This window comes from Neophocaena asiaeorientalis, unplaced genomic scaffold, assembly GCF_003031525.2.
Source record: "Neophocaena asiaeorientalis asiaeorientalis breed wild unplaced genomic scaffold, Neophocaena_asiaeorientalis_V1.1 scaffold312, whole genome shotgun sequence".
NCBI lineage: Eukaryota > Metazoa > Chordata > Mammalia > Artiodactyla > Phocoenidae > Neophocaena > Neophocaena asiaeorientalis.
The window spans coordinates 1,263,444-1,276,950 of record NW_020174707.1 but is presented as its reverse complement, the minus strand read 5'-3'; the positions used below and the strand labels follow the sequence as shown (position 1 = coordinate 1,276,950).

Here is a 13,507-nt window from a genome sequence, read left to right as displayed (position 1 = left end):
CCCGCCAAAAAAAAAAAAAAAAAAAAAAAAGACCCAACTTCAAAATCACCCAGTCCAGCCTCTAAATGCTATCAATACCCTTCCCCAGGGTCCCTGCTTGGAGACATCACTAGCATTCTGTCACAGGGGTCCTCTTCCTTACTGAAGTAGGTCTAATAAATTAAGCTTTGCTTGATTGAAAAGTTTTTCTGGGGACTTCCCTGGTGATCCAATGGTTAGGACTCCGCACTTCCACTGCAGGGGGCGCGGGTTCGATCCCTGGTTGGGCAACTAAGATCCCACAAGCCATGTGGCACGGCCAAAAAAAAAAGTCTTTTTAGAGCTTCGATAGTCAATACCATACACCCCCCAAACTGGGGCATCCACTCTTGGGATTTGGTCATCTGTCCAAATGCAGTCGCCACTAGCCACATGTGGCTATTTAAATTAAATGACGTGAATCACTTTGCTGTACACCTGAAACATTGTAAATCAACGGTACTTCCATTAAAGAAATCCGAAAAAAATTACATAAGGTTGAAAATTCATTTCCTCAGTTGCACTAGCCACATCTCAGCACAGATATAAAATATTTCCCTTCTCACAGAAAGTTCTATTGGACAGTGGTGCTCTAGACGAAAGTGGATCATTTGTTTCAGAGGATGGCTACCCCTGAGGAAGCTTACAGAAGCAGGAGTGGGTGTGTGGGAGGGACTGCAAACGAGGGGCAGGCCACTGCCCAGAGGAAAGCAGACCGCGCAGCTCCTCCCGGGCTCAACAAATGCCCGCCTAGGCCGCAGGCACGACTCCACCAAGCAGGCCCCTCCGTGGGCTGCAAGAAATCACCAAGCTTTAGGCCCACAGGGCACACGGGCATGCTGATTTCTGGGACTGTGCACGATCCCTGCATAGCGGTGCTGGCTCAGCTGGAACGCAAGACAGATGATCCCTGATCAGCACAGTCTCCCTCATCAACTCACTGGCCTGTGGCAGGGCTTCTGCTCTTGTTTCAGGTCTGATAGCAACCCGCTGGCCCGCAGAACCTCCCAGCCAAGTTTCCTGGATCCTTGTCATCCCCCCAGGTCGGGGACGTGGGGAGAAGTTTGAGAGGAAACCATGGCCTGGTATGTGGCCCTCGCAGAACAAAAACCGAGCAAAGGAGCAAATGAGAGATTCATCAGATTCTCGGACTTATTTGGCCTTTTCTTTTCTGGGCTTTGAGAATTTTTATTTCTTCCATGGTAACTCTTCCCTGGCTGGGGAATGTCATTTTAAATCATTCTGTCTTTAAAACCGTGGGATGAGGGGAAAGAAAAAGTCACCTCCAACCAGGTTTTCACCATGCAAATCGAGGACGTTTCAAAATGCTGGCGAGCTGCTCGGGGGACTTCAAAGATGTCCAGGTCCAATTACGCTTCATTTGGGGTGTGAATTGAGGAACTCTGGGGGAGGTGGCCCGAGTGCAACGTGTCAGGGTCGATACTGTGGTAATGAACCTAGGCCTTTGTTCCTGGGAGCCCAGCTGCTGACAAGTGGGCCGTTTCCTGAAGGGCGGAGAGGCGCTGTGTCCCCCGCCAGGTGCAGGAAGCAGGGTAGAGATGTAGATGCCAGTCAAAAAAAGAAAAAAATCATTTTAGGGTGGCTTTTATTTTTCTTCCTTTTTAAAAATCAAAGGTTTACGACAATGTAATATTATACGTCAAGTATACTTCAATAAAAAAACGTTTACACAATTAAAAAAATTAAAAGGGGGCGTCAACATCAAAATTTGTCATGTCCTAAAATTAGCCACGGGAAGGGTCTCCTGAAATTTGATTGAACTGGGATCTGGGAAATGACTCTAACTTACGGTTTAGATACACACCACCTCGATTTCTGTGGCTGAGTATGTTTGGATGGGCGCTGGGAAAGGTCCGACGGGGGAAGATTCATCACGGAATGGTTAAAAAAAAACAACAACAAAAGCAAGAACATTTTGGGCGAATAATTTTGGTTTTGCTTGCTAGTTAGAATTGAACTGACTGCCCTCTGTGGGCAAGGTTGATGGCTTAAGGGCATTCAAAAATGATTCATTCAAGTTCTTCTAGCCCAAAAAGCCCCTCAAAAAGCCACAGTATATTCAGAAGTCTCAGCCAAGACTGCTGGGTAGATTCCTAGCGGGACATGTGAGGGCAATAAATCTGCTGCAAGTGTGAGAAAGGAGATCAAAAGCTGGTCTCTCCCACTCGCTAAGATGCTTATGTGATTCATTATTTTATGTCCTCGGCTCTTTTTTCAAATGCAGACACCCTGAGAAAGGTAACACATCCAGTTACTAACACCTTAGTGCAAATGCATGCATCAGAAACATTTGGAATCGCAAAGGAATCTGGGTAAGGCTGCCTGTGAAGAGGGAATAAAAAGTACAGATGCTGGAGTCACACCCCGGAGATTCAGTTTCCTAGGGTGGAGGCCTAACAGCAATATTATTTTTTAAAGCTCCCCAGGTGATGTCAATATACGGCCAAGTTGAGAACCTCCGGGATAGAGGATGGAGGGGTGAGGACAGAGAGGGAGGGAGTGGAAGAGACAAAAGAAAAAAAAAAACAAGAGTTCTTCTCATGAAAGACCTGCTTTGAGTCCTGGCACCCAACTTGCTGGCTGCACGATCCCGGTTGAGTGACTTAGCTGCCCTGATCTTCATTTTCTTTATCTGTTAAATGAGAATAATATTCTTCGGAAAACGGTGGCTCTCCAACTTGAACTTGAAAGGGCATCACAATCACCTGGAGGGGTTGTTTAAACACAGATTCCCAGGCCCTAGCCCCACTGCCCAAAATCCTGACTCAGTAGGTCTGGGGTGAGTCCCCCAGATTTGCATTTCTAACAAGTTCCCAGGTGATGGTGATGCTGCTGGCACAGGACAGCGTTTTGAGATCCCCTGATATCAGGGGCACCTGAGCTGCTTATTACCCATTCACCAATTTTATCCATGACAAGGCCAGAAACCAAAGGTAACACCCGTTCTCTCTTGAGAAGGGCCCAAGAGCCATATCGGGGGTTGAACTTGCACACAAATATCTCCATTGTTTTAGCATTTTGCTAAGATACAGCCCACATTCAAACCTGAGGCCTGAAGCCACCAACGAACCATCATGGAGAAGACTGGAAGAATTGTGCCGGGCCACAGAGAGGCCACATTTTAAGCAACACCCCTCCTCCCCCCACCAAGAGCATCCCTGACATATGTCGTCCCAAAGAGGCCTGGCCTGGTCTTTCTGGAAGCCACTGGGCTGGGGCATCGGCACCAAGACCAAGTGTAACTGATTCACACTGCCCCGCTCCCTGGGGGAACAATTTTTCCCTTAGAGCAGGGCTGGTGAGGCCAGGCTTTGAAGTAGAGAAGATCATCACTTATGCGCTCTGTCCATCCCAGCCACCCACCCCCGTTTTTCCTGTTCCAGAACCCAGTGAGTGTCCTTATGCCTCCAGCCTGGGTTTTTGGTCTCTCTTTGCCCCCGACTTCCCCTACCTCCTCCTATAAGAAGGTTGCCAGCTCAAACTTCCCAGGTGTCAGTGACAAGATGATAAAAGAGCCCAGTCTTCACATATTTGGGGGTGATAGGTTGAGGCCCTTCTCATGAATCAGAGCATTTTCCCTGGGGACTCTGAAATGGGGGCCTCTCTGGCTCAGGGATCCACAGGGGACACTGCAAGCCACAGAAGAGTCTCCAGGATCAAAATTAAAGCCAGAGCATGTCAAGTCAGGTCCAGAAGGAGACCCTCCATTGGGAAAAGGGAAAGTGAACCAAGAAATAGGAACTCTGCCCATATGGGTTACATCTTCCACTTAAGGGTCTTCTACCCAGAGTCCCACAGTCACCAATTAACTAGGCATGAAGAACATGAGATCATTCTGGCTCACCAGGGCCTCATGCCATCTCTCCACAGCTGCCACACATTTCTTGCTCCCTGGACCCTGCAGTCTGGGCCCACCCCACCCCTAGTCTGGGCCACATATGATGTCACCCACCAAAATGGTGCCAATTTGAGTGTACCAGCTTCCTGGGGCTCCAGGCTTTGGGGGTCCAAATGATCACAACCTGATGTTATTATTTTTAAATTCATCTTATTGTTGTTTCATCTGTTAAAATGTGACACGCTCCATACGGCAGTCACTAGCCACCCTGTTAAAGTACCAGCCCTAGCACAGTAGTTGGAACATTTTGATTGTACGGGTAGATAGGTGAGTGAGTAGATGGATGTACGGGTGGATGAATGGATGGATAGAAGAATAGATGCATGGAAGGATGGATGGATGGATGGAAGGCTGGATGGGAGGATGAAGGTGGATGGATGGGTAAATGGGTAGATAGAAGGATGGATGGATGGATGGATGGTCAGATGGATGAATGGATAGATCGATGGGTGGGTAGACTGGCCTCCACATGTTACTAACATACTTCTATAGATACCGTAACACCTAGACCAGCAGTTAACAAATGTTTAGATCTTGGGACCCCTTTACTTTTTTATTCATTATTGAGCACTCCAAAAAGCTTTTGTTTATATTGACCCATGTACCCGTATTTCCCATATTAAAAATGAAAACCGAGGAAAGTTTTAAACATTTGTTAATTGATATAAAAATAACAATAATGAACTTATTAGATGAGTGGTAGGCAGCCTTTGAGATGGTATCCAGTAATCCCCACCTTCTGTCACCCGCAACCTTGAGTATTTCCCTCCCCTTGAAGTTGGGGTGGACTTACTGAGTCACTTCTAATAGACAAGACAGAAGTGATGGGATGTCATTTCCAAAATTAGATTATAAAAAGACTGTGGCTTCTGTCTTGGGTGCTCTCCTTCACTCTCTCTGGGGGAAGCCAGCTGCCATGTCACAAGGCAGCCCTGATGAGAGGCCCACATGGCAAGGGGCTGAGGCCTGCCAACAGCCATGTGAGTGAGCTGAGAGCTGGATCCTTTCTTTCCTTGGTTGAGCTTTGACATGACTGCAGCCCTGGACCATGCCTTGATTACAGCCTCATGAGAGACTCCGAGTCAGAACCACCCAGCTAAGCTGGCTGTTAACAGATTCCTAACCCACAGAAACTGAGAGATAATGTGTGTTGTTTTCAGCCACTAAGTTTTGGGGCTATTTGTTACACAGCAATAGATAACTAATACACATGTTCACATCAATAGCACAATTTAATGAAAAAACAAGACTGTATTTTCTAAAAAAAAAAAAAAATCAGGGAGTAAAGTGACATCGCTTTACATTTTTGCAAACCTCTTTAATAGCTGGCTTCATAGAAGACAGCTGCTTTCTCCTAGCTGCTTCAGCATCCAATCTGTTGTGATATGTGGTTTTGGTTGAAATACATGAAGAAAATCCAGCCTTATGGAGCTTGCAGTTAGAAAAGACAGTCTTGAAAAGGTCTGGGGTACCACAGGGATCCTTGGAACACACTTTGGGAACTGCTGACTTAGACAATCAGGGCCTCACAAGAGTCTAACTCTAGGGCCTTGACCCCTCATGTTGCTTTCCCGTTTGGGACATATGCCAGTTTCTCCAGGTGCTAGGGTGACCAGGGTAACTGACACCACCCAGGAGGTCTTGTCCCCTGCTGGAAGGGATAAGGCTCTCCTCCAAGGCCCAACAGCAGAAGACAGTGATGAATGAACGCCTAGTCTTGACTGGGTCATGCCCAAGGTGTCACCCAGAAGGGAAAGGATGGCCCACTTCGGGCAGCCAAGGTTAAGGCTGAGGCATCTGGGGCACAGGACGGCAGGGGAGGGTTGTTCTGTGCAGTGAAGGCTTCTGGAGACTGTGGTTTGCTGTATCCTCAGGCATTTCCCCCTCTTCACCCCTTTCCTGTGCACCTCCGCCTCCCTGCCCCCAACCCCAACTAGAAGGCCTGTTTCGGCAGGAGCCAGTCTGATTTTCTCTGCCTCGCTGGTCAGAGAAATGCACGCAGCTGCACCAAAGAATAAAAAGAGCCTCCTCCGTGACCAGTTTCTTCCCACTTCCCTTTCTCTCTCTTCGTGCTCGCCTCTCTGTCCCCACCTTCTGTGGAGGCAGGAAGGTCCCCAGAGGGTGCGAGCATCACTGAGCTATACCAGGCGCCCGAGTTTCCCTCCCAGGCAGCACCTGTTCCTGATTCTATTTAGCTGTGGCCCGTGCAGGCTGGCACTGGCTTCCCAGAGGACAGGGCATGGTCAGATGGGTCTCTGCCGGCCCAGCGGCCAACTGCCTCGTGGGGCAGCCTTGCTCTGCTGTACACAAGCACTACAGACATTGGCACATAGAGTGCCCACCGGCGGCGCTGGGATCTGGGGCGCCCAGCCTCTCCCGTAGCCAGCCAAAGGCCTGCCCGCGAGCCTTCCAGACCTTCAGGCACCTTAGAGGTTAAACAGGATACCTCGAGCTGGAAGGAAAAAAAAAAAAAAAAAAAACTGCCCAGGTGCTATGCGCCCAGGCTCCAGGTGGTGTCCCCAGCATCCCGGGCTTCCTCTGCGCGGTGAGGATGGAATCTGCAAGTGGGCATCGGTTTTTTAGTTTGGAAGCAGGAGCGGAGAATCAAACCAGCAGCAGCTCAGCTCCCCGAGGCGAAGGTCTTGCCTGCCTTGGGCAATGGAGCATTTCTAAAACCCCGTGCCACCGGCGAGAAGCAGGGGTATGGCACGCTCAGCCTCTCTTCCCCGAGGCTGTAGGGCCCGGCGGGGACAGAGGACAGGCCACCTAAATCATTTCAGCGCTGGCTTACGGGGTCCAGGGCTGTTCGCCTCACTGTACTGCAGTTTGGGAACAGAGTAAACCACCCCGGCAAAGCTGGGCGGACTTGTCCAAACCACACAAAAGTTCAAGCCACACAAATGTTGGCTCCAACTGGGCTTGGAGTGCAGGGCTGGCTTTATCTGTCCCCGAGGGCTTTGCCCTGCCTTGCAATTGATCGGGGCTCCTAAAAACCACTGAAACGGTTTATCTTGCCCACTCAGCCTCAAGCCCCCTGATGGGCTGGAGTGGAGCCTGGACTGTTCTGGCAGCCAAGCCCCAGCCCAGCTTCCTCCCAGCTTCACGGCCCCCAGGACCACCTGCCTGGACCCTCACCCCACAGAGACTCCTCATTTTGTGGCAGGAAATAGGGGCCAATGACATGACCATGAGAATGTTATTTACCACAGAAAGGGAGATCCTTCAAACCTGATGGGAGAGGAGGGAAAGGTTTTGTAAACACAAAGATTTAACTGGGAGGGGTACGGAATTAAAGTGGGCTTTAACACAAACTAGCGGGTTAACGGGGGAGCCCAGGCATGGGTACGGGAGAGTCCCGTGGTAGCTGACTTTTCAGGCTCACACCAGGACACCTGCCACCTTTCCCAGCCGTCATGGCATGTCACTCATTGCTCTAACTGGGGACAGAGAGGCTGTATTCGCCCTGAATCCATAGCACAACCCTTTCGGCCTCCGAAAGCAGGTGTTGTACACAAATTACCTGAATTCTTTCAGGCTGTCTTCTGCTCCAGCAGTTTGCGATAAAAGAGCGTGTAAACAAGTGGCTCGTCACAAGGGTTTCTATCCCGTCTAGTCTCCCCTGACAAAAGGGACACCCTTCCTCGAAAAACACCTAACGGACATAAAGGGCTTTGCAGTTTACGAAGCTGTGTAGCACCCACCATCTCATCTCATCCCAACAACTGTGTGAGCAATGGGGTGTGACTCCTATAGCAGTTAGGGTTCAGTTGCAGGAAACAGAAAGCCTCTCCAGTCCAGCTATTTTAATCCAGAAGAGATATAATACAGGAAATTAGGTGCTTACAAGATCATTGGAGCAGGCTCTAGACGCCTGTAACACTGCTGAGCTGGGCTGCCAAGACTTCTGCCATCATCAGGGAGGTGGGAAGGGAGGGGGTCAGCCCCAGAGATGTTGATTTCAAGAGGACACTATTGTAGTTGCCATCCAAGGTCAGGAAGCCACTGCCACCACAACACCTCTCAGTACCCACAAAGCCGGTAACTAATCAAACACTAGAATGTTGCCTCTCTCTCTCTGTCTCTCTCACACTGACACACACACACACACACACACACACACACACATTGTCTTCAGCAGCAACGTTCAGCAGCAAGTAGTCTCTTCCCCGCTGCTGCCTTCCTAACCTCACACAAGTGCATCTCCTTGCTGGAATCTAATTCTCATCCGCAGCCCCAGCTGCAAAGGTGTCTGGGAACTGTAGTTTTTAGCCTTCCAACCTCTGCAGAACATGAAGGCGCCATAGAAACAGGTTGGAATGGAGGCTGAGTGCCTGCCACCTCCTCTCCATTTTACAGATAAGGAAACTAAGGTTCAGAGACGTTAAGGAACATGTACAAGGTCACATGGCTGGCGAACCCCGATCTCTCTGACTCCAAAACCTACGCTCTCATCTGTTACACGGAACCAATGGCCCCATTCCATTTGGGGCTTTGGCAGTCTTGGGGGCATCTTTTGGTCCAGTGGCCCAGACTACAGCAGAAGCCACCACACATCTTCTGCATGCTCAAAGGTTGGACAGCAGGCTGAGTGGAACTGAGGCCCGGGGACTCAGAACCGTACCCAGGGCTCCTGACCCCACGTTGTGTAATGTGTTCCTGTCCTTATAGACACACACACACACACACACACACACACACACACACACACACACTTCCATCAGCATCTGGAGGAAGGGAAGACAAGCTCAGGCTGTCCCTGGAGACATACAATCCTCTAGCACTCCCTGGGGACAGCTGTTCGGCATTTTTCCAGGTGAGGTAAGTACAAGGCTGACCGGCGTCCAACCCCCACTACCGTGTTTGAGACATTCCCCATCTTCCTAGTTGCCTCCCACCAGAGAAGCGAAAAACGCCATGTAGTCATTTTCCCAGCTGCCACTGCAGTTAGTGTGGGCTCCTGACTTACGCTCAGCCAATCAGATGCCCCATCAAAGACTTGGAGTCAGGAGCTAGTGAAGCAGAGGTGCACAGAGCACAGCAGTCCATTCTGGTGGAGGGTGGCAGTCACCATGTCAATGACATTCCATTCCTGGGATGGCAGGGACCATATCCATGTCCGGAGGTGGCAGTGTTCCCGCCCGGGGACTCAGAACCGTACCCAGGGCTCCTGACCCCATGTTGTGTAATGTGTTCCTGCCCATATACACACACACACACACACACACACACACACACACTTCCATCAGCATCTGGAGGAAGGGAAGACAAGCTCAGGCTGTCCCTGGAGACATACAATCCTCTAGCACTCCCTGGGGACAGCTGTTCGGCATTTTTCCAGGTGAGGTAAGTACAAGGCTGACCGGCGTCCAACCCCCACTACCGTGTTTGAGACATTCCCCATCTTCCTAGTTGCCTCCCACCAGAGAAGCGAAAAACGCCATGTAGTCATTTTCCCAGCTGCCACTGCAGTTAGTGTGGGCTCCTGACTTACGCTCAGCCAATCAGATGCCCCATCAAAGACTTGGAGTCAGGAGCTAGTGAAGCAGAGGTGCACAGAGCACAGCAGTCCATTCTGGTGGAGGGTGGCAGTCACCATGTCAATGACATTCCATTCCTGGGATGGCAGGGACCATATCCATGTCCGGAGGTGGCAGTGTGAGCCAGGGTGTCCTGGACTTAGCAGCGGGATTGTCACTGGATGGGCCAGATAATGGCTGGACATTAAAAAGAATGAAATAATGCCATCTGCAACAACATGGATGGATCTAGAGATTGTCATATTGAGTGAAGTAAGTCAGACAAAGAAATATCGTATGATATCGCTTATATGGGGAATCTAAAAAAGAAATGAACTTATTTACAAAACAGAAACAGACTCACGGACTTAGAGAACCAACTATGGTTGCAGTGGGTGGGGGGAAAGGATGCGGGGAAGGGATAGTCAGGGAGCTTGGGACTGACATGTACACACTGCTATATTTTAAATGGATAGCCAACAGGACCTACTGTATGGCACGGGGAACTCTGCTCAATGTTATGTAACAGCCTAAATGGGAAAAGAATTTGAAAAAGAATAGATACATGGGGGACTTCCCTGGTGGTCCGATGGTTAAGAATCCACCTTCCAATGCAGGGGATGCGGGTTCGATCCCTGGTGGGGTAACTAAGATCCCACATGCCCCAGGGCAACTAAGCCCGCACGCCACAACTACTGAGCCCGCGCTCTCTGGAGCCTGTGCGCCACAACTAGAGAAGCCTGCGTGCCACAACTAGAGAGAAGCCCGCGTGCCGCAACAAAGACCCAGTGCAGCCAGAAAAAAAAAAAGAATAGATACATGTATATGTATAACTGAATCACTTTGCTGTACACCTGAAGCTATCACAACATTGTTCATCAACTATACTTCAATATAACATAAAAAGTTAAGGGGCTTCCCTGGTGGCGCAGTGGTTGAGAGTCCGCCTGCCGATGCAGGGGACACGGGTTCGTGCCCCGGTCCGGGAGGATCCCACATGCCGCGGAGCGGCTGGGCCCGTGAGCCATGGCTGCTGAGCCTGCGCGTCCGGAGCCTGTGCTCCACAATGGGAGAGGCCACAGCCGTGAGAGGCCCGCGTACCGCAAAAAATAAAATAAAAGTTTAAAAAAAAAAGAGAGAGAGAGAGATAACGGCTGGAGATGACATCCCAGGTTCAAGGCCCCAGCTTTGCCATCAGCTCATGATAGGGCACTGAACAAATGGCTTGTCCTTTTGGGGCCTTAAGAAGGGAGGAGAGTGAGAGTCCAGCCACAGGAAAGTGAGCAATGCTCCCTGCAGCCACAAACTGGGAGCGGAAAGGACCACGAGAAGGGCACTGCTCACCTAGGTGCTGGGCCTTCAGGTCAGATCAGTGGGTGGAATGGACCAGGGCCTCACTCAGTCAGAGGCAGGCAGGAGCCGGAAGGGGCTGGATTCCTGCAGTCATCACCGTGGAGCCAACTCAAATCAGCTGAGTGTAGACAGGGGCGAGGGCAGGAGGCCTATCTGAGGAGTTGGCCCAGCCGGTGGGCAGGCTGGAAGTCCTCTGGGATGACGACAATGTGCTATAAACTTGGGCTTATCTCCGTGATGTTGTCTTTGTTCCCGTGACCCTTGCTTTCCAAGAAAGGGTACCCCCCAAACAGAACTGAGGTCCAGAGAGGTGTGTGTACCCTGAGGCCAGCAGAGCCAGGATGCTGCCGTGGTTGGAGAGGCCACAAGTGATGGGGCCACCTCGGTCCTGGCTGGGACTCTGAAGGAAGCAGGAGTAGCTTTCTGTAGTCAACATGGAAGGGAGAAGAACAGAAGGGGCCCAGCAGAAGAAGGGTGCTTTTCTCCCCTTTGTCAGGTGAGCAGGAGAGGTTCAAGAACATCATGGAGTGCTAGGGCAGGGTGGGCTGAAGACGAGACGGAAAATCACATCACCATCCAATTCTGGTGGGGGCGGCCACAAACACCAGCCTGCCATAGAGTCAGCCTCGGCCATGCTTTGAGGAAGAAGCACGGATTTTGGAGTCAGACAGACCTGGGTTCAAATCCCAGCTATGCCATTCAACAGCCATGGGAGCCTAGACAAGCCTTTTTTTGGTGAACTGTTACTTGGGCATCGCCAATAAGCCATGCTTCCCAGTATGTGTGCCGTCATGTTGTCCCCTCCCACACTGACTCTGGGTTTGGGCACGTGACTTTCTTTGGCCAATAAGGACATTAATAAGCATGATGTAAAGCGGAGGCTTGCTAAGTGCTTGCATGCTGAGGCTTGTCCTCTTGCAACACTCCCTCTTGGAAGTCAACTGCCATGCTTGGGGAAGCCCAAGCTAGCCTGGTGAAAACGACATGAGGAAGAGAACCGAGGCAGCTCAGCCAACAGCCAGCACCAAGACCCCAGGCACATGAGAGGCCCTCTTCCACCTTTCAGCCAAATCTAGCTGCCAACTGACTGTATTCACATGATAGACCCCAGCTGACACCACCTGGAGCCCAAGAACCACCCAGTTAATCCACAGAATCATAAGAAATCATTGTTCATTCATGTCCATTCAGTGTTGTTTTAAGCCACTAAGGTTTTGGATGGTTGTCATACCGTAATAATTAGCTGGAATACTGTGTAACCTTCTGAGCCTCAGCTGCCCCCTCTGTAAAATGGGGTGATAATATTCGTTGCCAAAAGTTATGAGGAGTAAATTTAACACACAATAACAGTGAGCATTTATTGAGTACCTGCTGTGTTTCAGGCACTGTGATAGATGCCGAATGTACATAATTGAAAGCCTATAATCTGCAGAGCATCTATCTCTGTGAAGTAAGTACTGCTAGGCCCATTTTCCAGACAAGGAGACTGAACTCAGAAGGGTTAAGTAACTTGCCCAAGGTGGCTCAGAGCTGGGGCTGAGCCCAGCCGCAGCTGGCTTGCCCAGAGCTGGGGCTCTAACCCAGGTCCCTCTCATTCTAATCACTAAGACCCAGCAGGGCCTCCTCCACCGGCACCGATGAAGGAACGACCTTCCAGGGGAGCACCAAACCTTCCTATGCTTCAACAACTTTGTCTCTGTCAGGTGGTTGGAGGATGGAGACGCGGGGCATACTCACAAGGCCAGCGTCAAGTCCAAATACCCTTGAAGGCAGGTTAGCAGGGCTCCGTTTGGTGGCCAGTCCCCTGCTCTTGGTGCTGCTTTGGTGAGCCCTGGGTCACAAAGGATGACAGGACTCAGAGCAAATCCATTCTCACTTCTAGGAAAACGGCTAATGGGGCTTAGCACCACCACAGTCACAAGCAAAAGACAGCTTGTTTCTCAAGAGGCAGGGGCACCTCAGCCACGAGTGCCCCGCCCCCGCCACTGGAAGGCCTCAAGAAGCCAGAAGCCACCCCTTTTGTCCCTCTGAGAGACAGCCCCCCTTGACACACACACTCACACACAAAATCACAGGGGAGGGGGCAGCTGTGGGGTCCTGGATCACAATGGGGTGGGAGTGGGGCATGACCAGGGGGCCCCGCTGGCCCAGGCGGCCGCTGCTGGGAGGCTCCCACCCTCCCAAGAACTGGTGAGTGACACTAAAGAGGGTGGCAGAGGGATCCTTTCTTGTCCTCCCCAAGCTGATGGCATCACTCTCCACCCCAGAGGCCCAGGAACAACCTTGTCCTGGGTCGGGTAGGGAAGCCTGCAGCTGAAAAAGCCCACACCCTCCACCCCTCTCCTTGATTCTGCCCATCTTATCCATCTTGCTTTCACGGGGTCCTTTTCACAAGTGTACACACATGACACAATGTGTGAAAAGAGATAATCTAAAAGTATTTTGCTAGAATGGTCTCAACTTTGCTTAACGTTATATATATTTGAAAATTTATATATATTTTCTCATCAGTATACAAAAACAAGTAGCAAGAACCATCTGAAAATGTTGACAATGGTTACCTCTAGATGGTAAGATAAAGTTTTTTCTTCTTTGTACCTTTTGTATCTTCGACTTCTCTACGAAGGGCATGATTGCTTTTAGAATCAGAAAATAAACTATACTATCTGTGCTTTTTTTTTTTTTTTTTTTTTTTTTTTTT

At 50.3% G+C, this 13,507-nt stretch overlaps 1 long non-coding RNA gene across 1 annotated transcript in view; it reads right to left on the bottom strand.

Annotated features, from left to right (window-relative positions):
- LOC112409610 (uncharacterized) overlaps nucleotides 1–13,507 on the bottom strand; it is a 23,742-nt gene that overhangs the window by 7,581 nt on the left and 2,654 nt on the right. The window contains exon 2 of the long non-coding RNA XR_003005183.1: nucleotides 12,544–12,637. This is a non-coding gene — a long non-coding RNA (uncharacterized LOC112409610). The remainder of the gene's footprint in view (nucleotides 1–12,543; nucleotides 12,638–13,507) is intronic.